The sequence below is a fragment of the Bos javanicus genome, chromosome 9 (assembly GCF_032452875.1).
Source record: "Bos javanicus breed banteng chromosome 9, ARS-OSU_banteng_1.0, whole genome shotgun sequence".
NCBI classification, from domain to species: domain Eukaryota; kingdom Metazoa; phylum Chordata; class Mammalia; order Artiodactyla; family Bovidae; genus Bos; species Bos javanicus.
Window position 1 is genome coordinate 80,619,147 of NC_083876.1, and position 20,465 is coordinate 80,639,611.

General features: G+C 43.0%; 1 protein-coding gene and 1 long non-coding RNA gene across 4 annotated transcripts in view; one reads left to right on the forward strand and one right to left on the reverse strand.

Moving 5' to 3' along the window:
* AIG1 (androgen induced 1) overlaps positions 1-20,465 on the forward strand; it is a 271,524-nt gene that overhangs the window by 152,509 nt on the left and 98,550 nt on the right. The gene's annotated exons all lie outside the window — the stretch shown is intronic.
* Positions 15,001-20,087, reverse strand: LOC133254107 (uncharacterized). The gene is made up of 3 exons (XR_009738571.1): positions 19,734-20,087; positions 17,743-17,808; positions 15,001-15,695 (listed from the first exon to the last, which is right to left on the reverse strand). It is a non-coding gene; the product is annotated as an uncharacterized LOC133254107 (long non-coding RNA).

Sequence of the window (20,465 nt, forward strand, 5' to 3'; positions counted from 1 at the left end):
CATTTCCTTCTCCAAGGGGTCTTCCCAACCCAGGGATCAAACCGAGGTCTCCCGCATTCCAAGCGGATTCTTCACCAGCTGAGCCACCAGGGAAGCCCTGTTTCTATAGACAAGGTCTTTGCAAAAGTGAGTCAGACAGTGAGTCAGTGGTGGAGCACAGGTCTCTGCCTAGGCAGTCCACTTTCTTAGCTGAGAGTCCAGACCACTTCTTAGCTGCCCCTCAGCCCATCTTCCCACCAGACACTGGGCTGGGTCCTGGAATAGGCAGGCGAGTGTCAGCCCCTGGCCTCACGTGACTTACCCTCTAGGAGGAGAGGCATATCGCTAGTGAAGGAGACCATCGCACAGCATGCTGAGGGTGAGCAGCAGGGCAGACAGGCCCAGTTCTGGGAGCACCAGGGGCTGTCACACTGCAGGTTGCTAGTATTACTCTGTACCAAGAGCAAATGAATATTTGTGATGAAAAATATAGCCTTAAGTGCCTCATATGCAAATGTTAGGTGAGGTGGAAGTTGATGAGATGTGATCTGAATGATGTTTTTTTACAGGTTTGCCTCATTTTATTGCACTTCACAGATACTCTGTGGGGTTGTTTGTTTTTTTTTTTTTTGGAAGGAAAATAGATTATTAAGGAATGTACAAGTCAAATACATGCTTAGCAATTTACATTCATGTTATATAAATTTACATAAACTTTGCACACTGAATGATTTTTTTAAAATTCCAACAGTAAGTTAATTCTCTACATTTTTTTTCCCTTCTTACAGTATGACACCTGTTCTGAATGTCTTTTGTCTAGCTCAGGGTTTCTCAGCCTCAGCAGTATTGAATATTTGAGGCAGATAGTTCTTGGTTGTGGGGGAGGGGGTGCTATGTCAGATGCTTAGCAATGACCCCTTCCACCCCCAAGTGTGATAACCAAAAACGTCTCCAGACATTGCTGAATGTCCCCTGGAGAGCAAAAGAGCCCTGGTTGAGAAGCATTGGTAGTATTCTTGGGCTTCCCTTGTGGCTCAGCTGGTAAATAATCTCCCTGTAATGCAGGAGACCTGGGTTCAATCTCTGGGTTGAGAAGATCCCCTGGGTTGAGAAAGGAAAGGCTACCCACTCCACTATTCTGGCCTGGAAAATTTGTTGCAAAGAGTCAGACACAACTGAGTGACTTTCACTTCACTTCACTTCTGAGAAGCACTGGTAATTCAGATCCCACCAGTCCTTGAAGACCATCTATCTGGCTGAATGCTTCGGCCATTCCCCTTACCACCCTCTCTTCTCAGCAACCCTGGATAGTCTGAGAAACTCAGCAGCTACATTTCTTATATCCAGCCATCCCCAGCCTCCATACCTGCTGCCTGAGGATGGGAAGGACCTCATCACCCAGGGCACTCAGCCTGCCCTCATCTCCCCAGTGCGCCACTCAAGGCTTAATTTGGGGTTTCCTCCTCACTCTGCCCCCACAGACTCTCCCCTCTGCCTCCCTGGGTTTTGAAGGTGTGCAGGTTTGGGGACCCAAGAGCAGAAGAAAATGGGAAAACTGAGGTTAATGATTTTTGAGAAAAGGAAAGGAAAAATAGCTTCCAGTTTGATACCAGTTTCATTGGCTCTTATTGGGCAACATGGCTCAAGAAGTAACTTCATTTGGCATATATGAAAAAAAAATTGAGTGCTTATCATGGCTACTTTCACAGAAAGTGTGAATGTAATTCTAGTCTCTTTGAAGTTCTTTATATTTCCTGGCATTCTCTGGAGGGTGATTCTTCCCTTCCAGGTGGATAAAAACAAATCTGAGACTTTATGAATTCTGTTTTAAGGATAAAAGCTACACAGTGAGGGGCTTTTGGGCTTCCCAGGTGGCACTAGGGGTAAAGAACCTGCCTGCCGATGCAGGAGACATAAGAGTCACGGGTATGATCCCTGGGTTGGTAAGATCGCCTGGAAGAGGGCATGGCAACTCACTTTTGCCACGGAGAATCCCATGGATAGCCCTGATGGGCTTACAGTTCATAGGGTCACAAAGAGTCGGGCACAACTTAAGCAACTTTGCACGAGGTTAACAAAGCAAATGGAAGGAAAGAGAGAAAAGTCAGGATGGGAAGGAACCATTCTAAATTTAGAGGCTGTTTGAAGGTACGGGTATGAACAGGGTCTGACACAGTTCTGAAAGAAGGCTTCCAGACATGTGCTGAGCAAAGGACTGACCAGAAGATGAATTGTGATCTGTTGATGAAAATGTCTCATTACTTTGTCATTATATCTATTCGGTCCTCAAAACTGAACTGTGAAATGAAAGCATGGTACCCTATGGTGCTGTGCTCTTGTGGAAAGAAGTTTCCTCTGTGTGAGTCGAGAAGAGCTCACGCATCTAGGACAAGAGATTCCTTGCATTTAGCTCCCATTTGGACCAAAACTTCAGAGACTCCCTACTGTAGAGTACCAACATGGAGAGCAGACAGAGAATAGAAATCAAAGTGAATTTTAAAGGCATATATGCCCATCATAACATCTGGTCTCCTAAGACAGCAACTTGAGAAAGCAGAAAGGCTTTGCTTTTAAACCAAGAAAAGCAGCCTTAATCTGTAAAGCCAAGGCTTTGTGTGGATGGTGTGATGGAGGGTCTAAGGGAAGGAACCCAGAAGCAGCCATCTCCAGATCAATTTGTTAAAAGGCATTGTGACCCTAAGTCTTAACAAATAGCAAAATAGACCCCTAAATAGCCCCTCTGAATTCCACACTCCTGAAGTTTTACCTAGAGATTTTGATTTCTTGCAGTAAAATTACAGTGAAGGTAGATCTTTTTAAGGTGCTCGATATTCTACTATCAGATCAGATCAGATCAGTCGCTCAGTTGTGTCCGACTCTTTTCGACTCCATGAATCACAGCACGCCAGGCCTCCCTGTCCATCACCAACTCCCGGAGTTCACCCAGACTCACGTCCATCGAGTCAGTGATGCCATCCAGCCATCTCATCCTCTGTTGTCCCCTTCTCCTCCTGCCCCCCATCCTTCCCAGCATCAGGGTCTTTTCCAATGAGTCAACTCTTCGCATAAGGTGGCCAAAGTACTGGAGTTTCAGCTTTAGCATCATTCCTTCCAAAGAAATCCCAGGGCTGATCTCCTTCAGAATGGACTGGTTGGATCTCCTTGCAGTCCAAGGGACTCTCAAGAGTCTTCTCCAACACCACAGTTCAAAAGCATCAATTCTTCGGCACTCAGCCTTCTTCACAGTCCAACTCTCACACCCATACATGACCACAGGAAGAACCATAGCCTTGACTAGACGAACCTTTGTTGGCAAAGTAATGTCTCTGCTTTTGAATATGCTGTCTAGGTTGGTCATAACTTTCCTTCCAAGGAGTAAGCGTCTTTTAATTTCCTGGCTGCAGTCACCATCTGTAGTGATTTTGGAGCCCAGAAAAATAAAGTCTGACACTGTTTCCACATCTATTTCTCATGAAGTGGTGGGACCAGATGCCATGATCTTCATTTTCTGAATGTTGAGCTTTAAGCCCACTTTTTCACTCTCCACTTTCACTTTCATCAAGAGGCTTTTGAGTTCCTCTTCACTTTCTGCCATAAGGGTGGTGTCATCTGCATATCTGAGGTTATTGATATTTCTCCCAGCAATCTTGATTCCAGCTTGTGTTTCTTCCAGTCCAGCGTTTCTCATGATGTACTCTGCATAGAAGTTAAATAAACAGGGTGACAATATACAGCCTTGATGAACTGCTTTTCCTATTTGGAACCAGTCTGTTGTTCCATGTCCAGTTCTAACTGTTGCTTCCTGACCTGCATACAAATTTCTCAAGAGGCAGATCAGGTGGTCTGGTATTCCCATCTCTTAGTAGAATACATTTAAAATATAATTGTATGTGTTTAATTACATCATTGATCCACTTAATCTACAAACAATTATTGTGAGCCATCAAGTGCCAATTACTGTGCCTGGAGATATACAAATAAATAAATACTCTGCTGCTGACCTCAAGGCTCTTATTGTCTAGTGGAAAAAAAGACCAGGAAACTTAACAGTCACAATGCCGATTTTTAGTGTCTTGACAGAGTGCGGTATGAGAACAGTATCTGGAAAATTCCTTCTGAGAAGACAAATTTAAAAAATAAAAATAATGGTTTAATTTTGTTGATTCAGGACTTTGAACAAGTCTTTTTAAAGAATGCTTTCAGCTCCCCACATAAATGAGGAAAGATGCGGTATAATCAAATAGAAAGTGGGGACTGTGGAGCAACAGAGCTCTTTCATGAATGTTTGAATAATTGCCACAGCACTGAACAAAGAATAATAAAATATACAGTTGATTTTTCCTATTAAGAGAATTTGCCAAAACCTAATAAAATCCTCTTGATATCTTGCCTCATAAAGTAACTGAAGGGAAATGCCTCCATGTTTTCATACGTTTAATGCCACTAAGATATGTTATTGCCAAGATATGCAAATAGCCCTGCCTGGCCTGGATTTAGGGGTGACAGGTTGAGTCTGGAATGCTTGTTGCTCTCAACATGCAGTAAAATGAGCTCTAGACTTGGGTCCTTACTGCCGGCTCTGCTCTGCTGCTTACTAGCTGCCAAGATTTCAGATAAGCCAGTTAACCTTTCTGAACCTCAGGTACCTCCTATGTAAGGTGGGGCTTTACAGGAAGACTGTGAGGACTCAATGAAGTACAGGTTATTTTTAGCCATTATATCTATTATTTAGCTTTTGGGTGAATGGATCTTCTCATGCATCAATTCAAGATTATACTCTAACTTTAGCATAATTACAAAATATGTAAATGGAAGCCTTCTGCCTCTTCCTACCTCCTCACCCCACCCTGATCTATCCTCACTATGACCCAAATGATCTTATAAAACAGAGGGATCATATCACTCTCCCAAGTGACACACTTAAGGTGTCTGCTCACCACTGTCCAGAGGAAACCCAGCACCTTGGAGCCCAGGTCCCTTCTTTTCTGGGGATGAGGTGTGCCCATCTCCCCAGCTGATCTCTGGTGGCCCCTGGCACACCCAGTGCTTAGCCAGGCTCACCGTGTTCATTCTCTCTTCTCCCTCCATGTCTTTACACATGCTGTTCCCTCATATTGGAGTGCCCTTGACCCTGCTTCTTCACTAACAAATTCCTTCCAATGAGTTCCTCAACATTCAGCTCAAGTCTTAACACCTTCCCTTGTGCTTTTCATGATATGCCATTATCTACCTCCCTAGTAAACTTCTCTCCCTGAAATACTACTGTCCGCGAGCTCATCCGTCTCCCTTGCTGACTCAGACTTTTCAAAGGCAGGGACCAGGGACCATCGCATTTGGCCATTGCCTCACAACATGCTTGGAACGTTGTTGCTCCAAGCATCCACTCTCACTTTTTTCCAAAATAATAGACTCTTATTTTTAGCTGCACACAGGGCCACCAGAAACTTTTAAAAAGCACAAAACCTGTGTTTCCCAGTCCTCTTTACAGCTAGATAGGACACATGGTGAGGTTCTGACAAATAAAATGGAAGTGGAAGTGTTTTGTGGAACTTCCAGAAAGGATTCTTAGTAAGAGCTGACTCACCAGGGGAGGGGGTTCTCCCTTGGCTTTCTGCTTGTCCTTTTTCTCCTGGCCTGAACTTTAGAAATGGTCATGAGAGTCTCAGAAGCCATTTGGGTCATGAGGTGCACTTGACATTGTAAATTAGGATGTCAAAGTAGAAAGGTAGAAAGAGTCCGTTCTCTGTTGTTGGTCAGTGGCTAAGTCGTGTCCAACTCTTTGAAACCCCATGGACTGCAGCCAGGCTTCCCTATCCTTCACCGTCTCCTGGAGTTTGCTCAGACTCATGTCCATTGAGTCTGTGATGCCATCCAGCCATCTCATCCTCTGCCGCCCTCTTCTCCTTTGGCCGTCAATCTTCCCCAGCATCAGGGTCTTTCCTAATGAGTCATCTCTTCACATGAGTGGGCTTGTTCTCTGAAGACGCTATTAATCCGCTGTCCTGGCCTGTGGGCTTCTTTTCATGAGAGAGAACTAAAGTGATGCTGGAAAGCAGTGGTCGGCACACATTTTCTGTGAAGGGACAGTAAGTGTTTTAGGCTCTGTGGCCCGTGTAACCTCTGCCACAGCTGCTTGACTTCTGCTGTTGGAGTGCCAGGGCAGCCCTAGACAACACACCGACAGATGAGTGGCTGTCTTCAAATAAAATTCTAGTTTACATAATTAGAGAGATTGCGGCTTGCTAATCCCTGCTCTGAGGCACTGAGATGTTAAGTCTTTATGATATGTGTAGCCAAATCTAACCTTAACTAATACATCTTGTTGGGTGAGATGAAACATTTGATTTGGAGGAGAGAAATTGCCATGACCCTTTTTTTTTTTTTTAATGTTTTCTTTCAGAAGACTTTCTCCATTCCCTTCTTCTGATTGAATTATACAAAGTTCTGACATTGCTGTTTCCATACTCTTTTGATTATTAAGACCAGCTGGGGACTTCCCTGGCGGTCCAGTGGTTAAGACGCCTCACTTCTAGTATGGGGTGGGGGGATGGGGCGTGGGTTCAATCTCTGGTCAGGGAACTAAGATCTCACATGCCAGGCGGTGCAGTCAAAAAAAATTTTTTTTTAAAAAAGACCAACTGAATTGGACTCAGGGCTTTTCTGGGCTTCCCTCAATTTCATTATGTTCCATTTAGAGGATTCCAGTGGAATAAAAATAGATAGTCATCAGGTGTGTGGACAAGGAGAACGGAAGACAAGGCAAGGCCTGTAGGAACTGAATGAGAAATATCATGCTGAGCGCTCCTAAAGTATGTTTGAAGTACACAACAAAACTTTCAGGCTGACGGGATGATACCGTGTTGTACTTGGTTACCAGGGAGATCATACAAGCTGAACTGATGCTTAGCAGCAGGACAAGAGCTGGTCTTGAAGGTTCTTTTGAGCAAAGACTTTGTCTGATGTTCTTAGGATATCTTGGTTTTTCTGGGTTAGCTCACCCTGTGAAAGCAGAACAATATACTACGGACAAGGAATGGCAGATTGATTTTCCCTTCCATGCAGATTCCAGCCCATGGGCAGTAGACATCTGCAGTATCGAGAAGGATTCTGAGGTTGTTCAGTGTTTTAGTAGAAGTGGTCTCTGCATCTTCCCTGATAGTGGTTCTCCTCAGGTGCATGGGAGCTGGAGAGGAGGGGCTAGATAGGTTCTTTCTCTTGAAATATATTCAAGGATCATGAAAGCTAGAAGGAAGTCATAGTTTAAACTACCTCTAACCTGGTTCTTTATTTTGCAGAGGATGATATTAGGCTTAGAAATGTAAAGTGACTCATGTAGTGTTACACAGCTAATTAGTGGTCACACCACAATTACTCGTCAACAGTGGACTTTTTCATTATACAGTACTACACATATTTATGGGCTTCCCTGATAGCTCATTTGGTAAAGAATCCACCTGCAATGCAGAAGACCCCAGTTCAATTCCTGGGTCGGGAAGATCCGCTGGAGAAGAGATTGGCTACCCACTCCAGTATTCTTGGGCTTCCCTTGTGGCTCAGCTGGTAAAGAATCTGTCTGCCATGGGGGAGACCTGGGTTTGATCCCTAGGTTGGGAAGATCCCCTGGAGAAGGGAACGGCTACCCACTCCAGTATTCTGGTCGGGAGAATTCCATGGACCGTATAGTCCAAGGGGTCGCAAGGGACTTTCACTTCACTTCACACATGTTTAACTAAGATCTTTTTACACTTTTCACTAATTTTTCGTAATTTCTTTCTAACATAAAACTTGTACCAGCTTGTCAGTGAGATCTTGCTTCGTTCCCGTGACCACATGCATGTCTAGACCTCCTGTTCTTGGCACTTTACGAGCCTAATTCTTCAGATTCCATTTAGTCCTGGGAGCCCCTGATTACCTTCCAAAAATTGCTTTTTGTTGTCTTTAGGTTAATGATGATCAGAGTCAGTTTCAATTGCCTGCACACCAGAACTATGGTTGATATGGAAATGGATCCTGGGAGTGGGGTTCAGGAAGCATTCAGGAAACAGGAAGAATTGGGAACTGCTTATCTAACCTAGATTAGGTAAAATGCAGAGAAGTCCTAGTGATAACAGGAATGTGATTCCAATAGCTCATGGCACCCAGTGGCCAGGGCATGAATTAAATGCACCTGCGCTCACCTGAGCAGCTGGCATCAGGTGATGGAGAGAGAAGGCAAGCTTTTGGATTATTACTGTCATAGAAGAGCAGAATGGATCTGAGGGGTTCAAGGGCCATGAGGTGAGAAGTAGAATTCTGGGTGCAAATCCAAATGGACTTGAATCAAGTTCAAGAAAAATCCGAGAACTTTCAGTAGCCATGAAAAAAGATTTTTCTGGAGCCTCAGATCAGAGCTTTTTTTTTTTTTTTTTTTTTTAATTCCCACAAGTTCTGATGCTGTGGGGTTGAATCACAGTGTTAGTTGAATTCAGTGTGTTCAAGTCCTGGAAAGAACAGAGTCCAAGGAACCAGAGCAGTTATTTGGGGACTCAGAATGCGTGGGAGACCCCTGCCCCCATGGGCCTCCATCACCCTTGGACATAGCTTCTCTTCCTTGCTCTGCTACATTGCCTGCAGGAGCTTTTTCCAGGAGGAATCCACCTCTCCCACCTTGGTTAGGACACCAGAATCTTATCTGTTCTTCACTTTGGAGTGAATTTTGGCCTCTCATTTTTTAGGTAGCAGAATTTTGTAAGCTTGTGCCTTATAGCAACTTTTATTTATGTGAAATTCTGAAGACCTCCATGAGTGAGATTCAATAAATCCCTGATTTAGAATCCTCATAATTTTTCTACTAAAATAAAACAGCTTATTGAACTAACAAATCATTAGTGCTAATAACTGCTAAAGATATACAACTAAAAGCAGTTTTTAAATAAATAAAAATTCTTGACTGTACTTAGTACTTTTCTTCATTAATCTTCATCTTTAGTCACTCACCACCTTATTTTTCTGTTTCTCTTCTCGTTTATAATTGTCCTTTATTTGAAAGTATTATAGCCACATTAGAATCAAGAAAAAGAAAACCCATTATTCCATCATTGTTACCATTTTAGTTTATTTCCTTCTTGACTTTTTCATTTGCTTTTTTTCTCCTAAACATTGTGGTAAATATAATGCTGGTGTACAACTTCTAAACTTTAATATATCACACACATTTTAATCACTTAAAATGTATTTCCATGGCCTTCTTTTCAGTGGTTTCATAATATTGAAAAGAGTACAGGCATTAAGTTGTGATTGTGAATTTTTTTTCTTTATTTTTTTCCACTTTACTTTTTTAATTGAAGGACATTTCCTTTACAGAATTTTGTGGTTTTCTGTCATACATCAACAAGAATCAGCGATAGGTACACCCATGTCCCATCCCTCCCGAACCTCCCTCTAATCTCCCTCTCCATCCCACCCTTCTAGATTGTCACAAAGCCCCTGTCTGAGTTCCCTGAGTCATAGAGCAAATTCCCACTGACTGTCTATTTTACATATGGTAATATAAGTTTCCATGTTACCCTCTCCATACATCTCCCCTTCTCCCTCCTCCCATCCCTCCATGTCCATAAGTCTGTTCTCTATGTCAGTTTCTCCACTGCTACCCTGCAAATAAATTCATCAGTGCCATCTTTCTAGATTCCATATATATGGATCAGTATACGATATTTATATTTCTCTTTCTGACTCGCTTCACTCTGTATCATAGGCTCTAGAGCAAAGAAATTCTGCTTTATTATTCCCAGCTACTCAGAAGTATTTAGTTATCATTTGTTGAATTAAAATCCATTGCCCATTCTGAGTTTGTAATGTTTTTAAACACTATTCCAACAAACACCTTTACAGATATAGCTTTTCACATATTGTTTTAATGTAAGATTTCCAGGGCAGGATTACCAGTCACATGGTATGACCATGTTTATGGCTCAATACATTGCCAAAGTGCTTTTCTTCTAGAAGGGCTGTATTGATTTACAGAGCCCCCTGTGATGTGTGAGATCACAGTTTCACTACATCCTTGTCAGCACTCATGCAGCAAAAGTACAGTGATTTTAGTGTAAATGTTTTCTCACATGTGTCTTCACTAATTGCATTTTCTTATTCCTGAATTCACTGACTTTAGCTACTTGAAGGAACTCTCTATAGAGTGAAGATGGTAACATATTTACTGCTTAGTATTGTTCTCACTTTTCTCACTTTTTATGTTTTTTTTTTCTATGCAGTTGTGGGATTTTTTTTTGGAACATCCTTACTCTCCTTTGAACCTGTTAGCCTTCTTCTGAGAGTACCTTGAGCTCTAAAATTTGCAGCCTGTGAGCCTTTTCTTGTCATCTTGCCTTCGCTGTCAGCATTAACTGACTCAGTTCAGTTCAGTTCAGTCGCTCAGTCATGTCTGACTCTTTGTGACCCCATGGACCACAGCACGCCAGGCCTCCATGTCCATCACCAATTCCCAGAGTTTACTCAAACTCACGTCCATTGAGTCGGTGATGCCATCCAACCGTCTCATCCTTCCAGCCAATCCAGGAAACACCTTAAATTACCTTTTCTTACCTCCCAGTATTGCTTTCCATGGTCAAAAGTAGAATAAAGTATCCTATGTTTTCCCAGTGTTACTGTCCTCTTCCAGCTAGGAAATGTGCCTTTATTTGACCCATCTCCAGGCTTCCCAGATGGCACTAATGATAAACAACCTGCTTGTTTATTCAAGAGACATGAGACGTGGGTTTGATCTCTTATGGGGATGGGTCGGGAAGATCCCCTGGAGGACGGCAAGGCAACCCACTCCAGTATTCTTGCCTGGAGAAATTCATGGACAGAGGAGCATGGCGGGCTACAGTCCATAGGGTCACACAGAGTCGGACACGACTGAAGTGACTTAGCATGCATGCACGGTTCATCTCTCCTGCCCAACTTCCTGTCCTTGAAGGAGGTGTCTGATGCATGTCTTTACAAATCTTTGCAGATTTCTGCCTTCTGCTAAACCTGTTTCCAGTGTTTTAAAGTAGCCAGGTGTTCCCCCTGTGTACAAAAACTTGAGTCTAAACAGGACATAAACAGTTCCCTTTACATCAGGGAGTGATTTCTAAAAAATAGGTGTTCTGAAGGCTCCCTTATTCATTCTCAGTATTTTGCAAATCACGTCTTTTCTTGTTTTCCTAAACCACCAGTGCTTCCTGACCCCTGATTCTGTTTACTCTTCTACCAATGTCAGCTCTGGTTTTCTCTCAGGTAGAAAGATGAATTCAGCCTTTTAAAAATCTTTTCAGAAGTTGCTACTTTAATCTTATTCCGTCAAATTTCACTCCTCAACCTAACGGACATGTTTTTTGGTTCTGAGGAAACCTCTGTGAACTGCAAGTCACTGAATATAGATCCTATAGTGTTCAAAATTAATTAACCAGAAGTGGGTAATTAACCACTTAATATTAACCCATGTAACTATTTACCCACATAACTATTTATTAATAGTAAAAAACAGAACCTGGGTTCAGACTCAAATTTGGCCTAAGAACAACTCACCTGTTTTTTGGCCTCTCTTGGTGAAAATGTTTTCAACTCTAATCAGTGCCCTTATCTGTGTGATGGAATGCTGACAAGATAATGATCACAAGGACAAAAGAAATTGTGGTCCTAATAACGGTACACCCTGTGAGTGTCTCCTGGGGCTTCCTCTCCTTAGTCACCCACAGAGCACACACCACCTCAGCAGGCAGCATGATCGTTGTTGGATACTTTTAGGTTTTTTTTTTTTAAAGTTCTCTCTTTTATCTTGAGCCAAAATCTGCCTGCATGCAGCTTCCATTCACTGATCCCCATTTATCCCTCTGTAACAAAACCAGATGCATATCCTTTCTAACTGCCGGGGTGGAGAGAAGTAAGTAGCAGTAGTGGGACTCCGTCTGGATTTCCCTCCATTTCTCGCCAGTGTGCAAGCACTTGGTATGTCAGACACTCTCAAGTGGGCAATTAACGAGGCAGTTTACCTGCTGTGAGTGCTTTAATGAGTAGTGTTGTTTCATCATAATGAATGGTGATATTCTTATCCTTCACCGGTAGATCAGTACATTCTTGTTAAGGAAATTGGGTCCTTCCCACCAGCTTTGAGTGATTAGTTTTGTCTTTGCAACTGCCTTCCTGTGAAAGAGGTTTTCATCCTGTTCACCTTCCTCTCCAACTTGAGTGCGGTTAAGATTGATGAGGAGATGGGCGGTAAACCCCCTGAGCTCTTTGAAACCAGTGCCCAATACAAACCTGTTTAATTCTGTTCTTTTGTGGTCTCTGGCTTCAGCATTTGGCCTTCAGGAGCATTTTGGTCCAAGCTACCCTGTGGTCTCTGTGGTCTTCACCGGTGGCAACTGGTTCCCAGGGATATTACCTATGTTTGAATCTTGCATGGCTCATAACTTTCATCTAGATCCAATTTCTGTGGTCTGTTCCATATGAAGAAATAGGAGAAAATGTGATAATAGCAGCTAGTATTAGTGTGCTCTGTGAGCCAAGAGCTGTTCTAAATCCCTACCTTGGATTATTGCATTTAATAGACAGTCATGTGTCCTGGGAAAACAGCGTAGGTTCTGTGCTAAGTACTTTACATTCATTACTTCATTTCATCCTTCATTTCCATTTGTTACCCTATGGTATTCTAACTTCCTCAATGACATGACTGATTAGATGCAATAATCCATGTAAAGTTCTTAAAACAGTGTGCCTGGTGTAGCTAACATTGTAGAAATGTGCTGTCATAGCAGCACATGGACTCTCTAGTTGTGGCACATAGCCTCAGTAGTCGTGGTGCGAGGGCTTAGTGGCTTGGCAGCATGTGGGATCTTAGTTGCCCCATGAGGGATCAAACCTGCCTCTCCTGCATTATAAGGTGGATTCTTAACCACTGGACCTCCAGGGAAGTCCTAGCTGTGCCACTCAATAGACCGAGCACCCAGGCAAGTTCCTCAAGTCCTGAGAGTTTTGATTTCACATCTACACATAAGATATGTGACCCTGATGATCTCTAAGATCCCTTGCCCTCTGTAATCCTCCACTGACATATTTCTTTGTCAAAATGTGAATGTCACCATATTAATGGCTATATTTCTACCATCTTAGCCCATGAAAGTGAAAGTCACTCAGTCATGTCCGACTCTTTGCAACCCCATGAACTATAGCCTGCCAGGCTCCTCTGTCCTTGGAATTCTCCAGGCAAGAATACTGGAGAGGGTAGCTATTCCCTTTTCCAGGGGATCTTCCCAAACCAGAAATCAAACCCAGGTCTCCTGCATTGCAGACAGATTCTTTACCTTCTGAGCCACGAAGGAAGCCCAAGAAAATGAGTGGGTAGCCTATTCCTTCTCCAGGGGATCTTCCCGACTCAGGGATTGAATCAGGGTCTCCTGCATTGCAGGCAGATTCTTTACCAGCTGAGCGACCAGGGAAGCACTATAATGGGAGATGCTTCTAGAAATTCTTAGGCAGGAAGGTGAGAAGAGCACCCCCCCAAGATGTCCTCTGTCTGCCCCCCAGCCCTCTCACCATAAGTGAAGCCATCAGTAACCGCTTAGTTTAGGAGTTGTCAGGGAAAGTGCAGTGCAAAACACATTATTGGTAGTATTGTGTTTTTGAAATCAGTTTCTTACAACTTGTCTGCATGGAGGTGGTATGTTGTCATAAGAAAAGTGCTGGCCCAGGAATCAAGAGCCTTTGAATTTAATTCCAGCTCCAGTTCTACCGCTGTCTGATCCTTGGGCAAATGGCATTTACGTTTCCTGGGCCTTAGTTATTTCAACCGTTGCAAAGGGATTGTTAAAAATTTCTTCTGATTCTAAAACTCTGCTATAAAGTTCTTTATATGAAGACAATACTCAGATGAAATCCTATGGGCAGAAAAGCATTTGTCTCTCCTTTCTCTTTTTTTTGCCAAGCATAATGAGAGTTGGCGTGGAAAAAAAAAATGTGCTGTGAAAAGGTTCATTCAGCCTTTTCTTAATAGATCGAGTGGTTGGTATTTCTGCTGGCTTCTGAAATACATTACAAATCACAATCTGGAGAAAGTTCCGAACCAGCTCCAAGCCTTCCTGCTGAATTTGGATACATCTTTAGGTCTTACTCTGCAGCTCATCCTTAACAACTGACAAAATATTTACTTTGCTCAGTACAGAAAAGGGTAACATTTTCCAAAATATTAAACTAGGTTGGATTCAGAACACAGACAATGAGGCAAAAAGTTGGACCTCAGTTTGAAGCCATGTCGTTGAATCATTTTCCAGAGTGCCATGAGAAACAGAGCCTGAGTGCATGTTTGTGCTCCACGGTAATTCTGAAAAGGGCAGAAGCCAGCCAGTCTCTGTCTAGCATATTCACTGGTATGTAGACCAGAGGTTCTCAAAGTGTGGTCCCCAGACCGGCCGCATTGCCATCCCCTTGCAGCTGGTCGTGATGCAAACTCTCACGACCCATCCCAGAGCTACTGAATCAGGAAATCCTCAGAGGTGGCCCAGCAGTCTGTGTTGTAATGAGTCCTCCCAGTAAACAAGTCCAGGGAAATCTCATGCTGGGAAGAGTTTGAGAACCACTGGTGAGGCCCGTGAAGGCTACAGGGCTTGTTAGCTCTGAATTAAGGGTATGAAGCAATAACAAGACTGGTAACTTCTTATTAATCATTCTTTTTCTAATATAAATGAACTGGTAAATTGAAACCTTGGCATATCGCTTTTTGAAATGCGCTCTACTCTTTAACCCCACGCCTCTTCTCTCCCCATCTTCCTCTACCCTCTTCCCAACCTCCACTCACAGGTTCCTAACAATAGTGTCTTAAGTTACGCTTGGTTCTTACTTAGGATGGTAAAAATGCACTGCATTTTGTTTTAACGTACTTGGCATTTAGCTCATGATTCTGATAAAGGACTAACTGCACTTAAGAAAAAAAAAAAAAAACCTTCTCATTTAAGGCCTCTCCTAGCATAAAACTGTGGACAAAGATTGAATGACTACAATTTATAGTTTTCTGTTCTGTTAAGTCTTACGGTTAACAAAATTACTGTTTTTTTTTTATAAATAAGTTGTGATTTTAATGAAAGTACTAGAAATTGCTCTAGTTGCCAACTTCAATGAAGAAATGGACTACTGTTTTAAGGATTGTATCATTTCTATAAAATTGCAAATACTTTCTGGAAGAAATTAAGACAATCCTCACAAATGCCTCCTTCTGCCACTGCAACCTCACTCATTCGTGTTACCTGCCTGGCCCCTGCAGGCATCTGAGCTGTGACCTTTGTCCTGCAGTCTCCTGCTTGGCTACGTCATGCAATCCCAGGGCCCTGCATCTGTTGATTTGGAAAGCTCACAGATCTGTAACTGGAGTGTGATTTTGTTCCAAAATTTCAGCCAATACCTCCAACTGCTTCCATATCCTTCCAGCACCTTAAAGACCTAACAAGACCACACAGCCAAACCAGAACACGTCATCTTTTACCTGAATTTGACTCTTTCTGATGTCCCTGTTTATTTTAATCAACCTCCCCCCGCCCTGCCCTCTGCAGCCCATTCGGGGCAGGAAAGTTGTGACACAGGAGAAAGTTCAAGGGTTTGGGGACTGTGTAGATCGGAGGTCAAATCCAGGCTCTACCACTTTTTGGCTCCATGCCTTTGGGCAACTCCTCAAATCTTCAGTCTCTTCATGTGTAAACCGGAGAATTCTTTTGAGGAATCAAGAAGGAAAAGTATATGAAACATGGCTGTGTAACATATTATCCAAACCAGAACATATTGAGAATGAAAGAGGCCGTTGTTAATAATTATTCCATGAGAGAGAAAGAAAGAGGGAGGGAGGAAGGGAAGGGAAGAATGAAGAGAGAAAGAAAGAAAGGCATAAACTCAGACTGTGCCAAGAAAAACAGGACATGTGTTCATCCTGTGTCATGTGTTGTTATTATGTGTTAGAGTAACGTGTGGTGTGTCCCCTATAAATACTAGCTCCCTTGCCCTTCCCGTCATCCCATCGTTTTCCTTCAGTGTTTTCTGGATCTGCCTTCACTTGTATCCTCAGCTGTGCTCAGTCCCTGTCTCTGAGAGTAGTAATGCTGTCTCGATTGGCATTTCTCCCCTCTGCTGTGTTCTATGTACTGTTACCAGATGAATCTTCTCGAACTGCCTCTCTTAAACCATTCTCTGCCTCAAGACCCTGTAACAGCTTCCCCCACAGCCCACCTAATGGAGGTAAAACTGCCCAGGATGGCATTGAAGAGCCTTCCTGTTTGGGGTCCAGTCTGTTTGTTCAGACTTAATCCCAAGCCCCGTCCTTTATTTATACTCGGTTCTTGGCAAACCCAAGCATCTTCCCAACTGCCCAGTCTTCCGTCATGCCTCTGCTTCCAGCTCCTCTGATTCTAGAGCCTCAGGTGCTTTCTGTCTGTATTGAAGGTTTATGCCTTAGGCATCCCACAGCAGGGGGCGGGGAGAGGAGGCAGCAGCTATATCTGGTTCAGACCTTTTCCCTTAGATGATCTGCACAGAAGAGGAACTCAGTAAATGCTGCTTGAATGAATAACTGACTGAATGAAAGTCACTTTTGCCCTGCCAATAGCTAAATAACGCCACTGCCTCCTCAGTGAGTCAAAAGTTCCTTAAACTATATGGCAGAGATTCCCATTGACTTTGCTATTTTTTTAAAAACTGGGAGATTAAAACTATTAAGTCTGTAACAGTAATGACTCTAAAACTGCACATAACTTTCCCCTGACTCTTCATATTGATTCGTTTAGTCTGATTTGCCCAGAAAGAGATTATTTGATTTTTTTTTTTTAACTTTTGGCCAAAGAAGGAAATTTTACACATGCATATTGTAAAAGTCAGGTATCTGCTTACAACTTGGACATTGTGAAATACTTAAAATCAATCTTTTTGACTGCCTGTCTCCAGACTCCAAAATATGTGGGACAGCTTTGTCTTGCTTTTTCCTTGTTCTGTCCCAATTTGGGAAGCAAATGTTTATCTATTCTAAGGTAACGTGGCTTTACTATCTCTTTTGGCATATTTGTTTGTATAACTATATTATAATCAATAAAAGCATGCACCTGTAGTTTAAAGAATGGAAAGAATTGGTTTTATCCACCCAAAAATTTTTTTAAAATTTTTGTTCGAATTCTCTTTAAGAGAAAGTAGCTTGTCTGAAAATAGACCCTTTGGAATAGTGGTAACAGGAGCTCAGTCATAAGTTTCTGACTTCTATTCTGATATTTATCCACTTGTGTGACTTACAAAAGTGTTCTGGTATAGTGAAAAAAAGTCACACCTGTACAAGCTTACCTTAAAATGACAGTTCTCGATTCCATTCTCCATTAACTTTTTAATTCGAGATCGTTTTCTTTGCATTAAATAATTGCTCGTGTAATTCTGCCAACTGCTGTGAATATTTTTACCCAAGACTTTTATCTCAGTATGAGTTTTCAGAAATGAAAATAAAGGCAGTTAACTTTCATTGAATTTGAAATGCTTAGGTCTCAGAATTTGCATAATTTTATGAAAATTATGTAGAAACTACTTAACTTAGGTAACCATTAAAAAATTAACGGAATTACAAAGGAGTGGTTAATTCACATTCCGTCTGAGGAGACTCTGGGATGTCAGGACAGGCCACCAAGCATCCTATTTCCAAAGATAACCTAGTGCCCCATGGAAAATAATTAACTGTCTGAATTTCTGCCATTGAATTAAGACTCTTGAAGAAAGATAATCTAGACTTACTTCTCAGAGGTGTGAGGGTTGTCCCAGAAAGCAGGAATCTTACCTGGAGTCAGTCAGTCAATCAGCCTGTCGGTAAATGTGTATTAGTCAGCCAGCCTGTCAGTAAATATATATTCAGTACTTGCCATATGCTAGGCGCCGAGCTAGGTGTTGGCATACAGAGGGAAGCCAGGCGCTGCCCTGTCGCATGGAGCATGCTGACTAGTGGAAAGGAGCTGTCACAGCAGTATCTGTGCCTCTGCCCCAGGCCCTTCCTTCACCTCCATCCTATTCCATCCTGGCAGCAGGAGGAGAACTTTAAAAAGCAACACTGAGAGCTATCTGATAAGGGCCCTCCAATCTGGGATCTGGAGACTTCTAAACTTTTTGACCTCAGAGATTATGGGACTAAAAAAAACAAAAACAAAAAATAGGCCAACTTTAAGGCCTAAAATACCTGAAAAATGATGCAGAGATCAAGTCCTTTAAGTATAGGCCAAGAGCTATGATCTATTTGAGTTAAAATCTTTTTCATTGTGGACCACCCTCTTGGGTTTTTAGGGGTTCTTTTAATAACAGCCCTTCAGACACAGAACCAAACACTCAGCCGCCTGAAGGGATTGGATAATGGGGGAGTGGTGGAGGAGGGCATGGCTGTTTACTGTAAATATACACATGCATGGGCCCCAGGGCATCCAGGAAGAGCTGGGGTCCCAGAAAAACAGAAGTGCCTGGGTTTTGAGTCCGTGGTCTACATTAATGGGCTCTGTCTTTCTCCCAGGACCTACTACCTCCTCTTTCACCTGTTAGATAACTATTTTCTAACTTCCGTAAGCTTCTGTGGTCCTGTTTTTTTCTCTTCTTTATGATTTTGCTAACACTTTTAAGCAGTAAAAACCTTTCTTGTCTTCAAGTAGCATCTTATATTTAAAGCAGATGAGAGTGGAAATACTCCAAATAAAGTGGGTATGGGCTTGGCCCCTCCCACTCAGACCTCCCCCCATCCTTAGGTCCCATCGTTTACTTTTCCCCATCACCTAATATAACCACTGTAGGTCCCCAAGAGAGAAGCTAATAGGCTGTATCAAGACTTTTTGCACTAGGCCTGTTTACAGAGCAGACTGTTCTAGAATGAAGTGGTCATCCTTGCACCAATCATTTGAGGCCAAGGTAGGGGTGGGGTTAAGTGAAGTGAAGTTGCTCAGTCATGGGTTAAGTGGTACCAAATGTGGCTATGAGGGTCTGTCCCTCCAACCAAGGACAGATAAGATGGTGACCCTGGGCAGGGACTGTGTGTGTGGGCGAGCACCATGACTGCCCTCTAGTGCACGGTGTGAGTGGAGCCCTGCTGGCACCCGAACCAGCAGATTATGTGGGAAGGTGGAAACGTTGAACAGTCATTGGCCAACATGAAGGCGAGAAGAGCTAAGGAGCAATAAAGGGTCTGGGCAGCCATCACAGGGATCTGAAACTCCTTTCCTTACACAGATGAGAGACTCAGAGGGCTCTGGACTCAGGGAACTTTTGGAAACTCAAAACCAATATAGAAAAGATTGTCACCAAATTGATGGGTGTGATCTGGGGGGCAGGGAAAACAAAGGTAACTTTTCATCTGCCTCTTTATGTAGGTGTGGAGCCAGCTTTTTTAAATGTGTTCATGTCAAATATAAAAACACCAACTCACTCTCAACTTAAGAGTTCAATTCTTATTCCTGGGAAAAAGTCAAAAGTTGCTTTTGTGGCCCTAAGAGCCACTATTTTAAAGGATACCAGGCTGAGATATTTCTGGCAGTTGGATTACACCAGCACTAGGTTAGAACCAGGTGGAGGAACTGTGATCTCAGCCAGAGGAAGCTGGACATGGCCCTCCACGGGCCCAGTACCTCCAGCGGAGCGAAGGCCCGACTCCAGGAGTGCCCTTGGACTTGGCGAGAAGGCACTGTGAAGAAAGCAGCTCTGTTTCCTGCAATTTGAACAAAGTGCTTAAAAACCATTGGTACTTAACTACTCACATTTGAAGACCTTTGCCTCCAGAACAGAATATGTCTGAAGAGACTCCAGTTCTAACTCTGGCACTGGCACCGGCTTATGGTGTAACTGAGTTCCACTTGCCTAGCCTCTTGTTTTCTCTTTCTGTGAAAGAGACATCCCACAGGCAATGTTTCCCAGGTTGGGAATCCCACCAAAGCGTTCCCACAACCTGCTGTCAGCTCTCTTCCACCATCTCTGCAGTTCTACCCTGAATACATAGGGGGTGCTTGTTGGCAGTTGGAAAAAAGATATTGTATGATGTAATATACCTTTTGCATTTGCAAGTTAGTGCCTTAAAATCCACCAGAACACATAGATGACCCCCCGTGCCACCACCCCTGCCTCACAGAGAGACTACTGTGAGGCAGTAGTCACACACAGACTACTGTGGTGTCACTGATTGGGTCACTCACATGGCCTGGGCCACCATGGCCTCGCCAACTTGTCATTCTCATTTCAGCAGATAGCACCATCTCTGCAAACCACCCTCCACAGAAAGTGATCAAGCCAATGCCACTGGTTAATTTTTTCTTAATCTTTTTATAATGGTTTCATTATTTGGGTGCTTCTGGGATTGGCATCCCCAGAAATAAATGACTTTTGACTGCAGTTGTGGAAGAACTTTGCTGGTTTATTGTGGTACTAATTTATATGCAGCCTGCCCCCATTTACAGAGCCTCACTCAGAGGTAGAAAATGATATGGCACCAGATT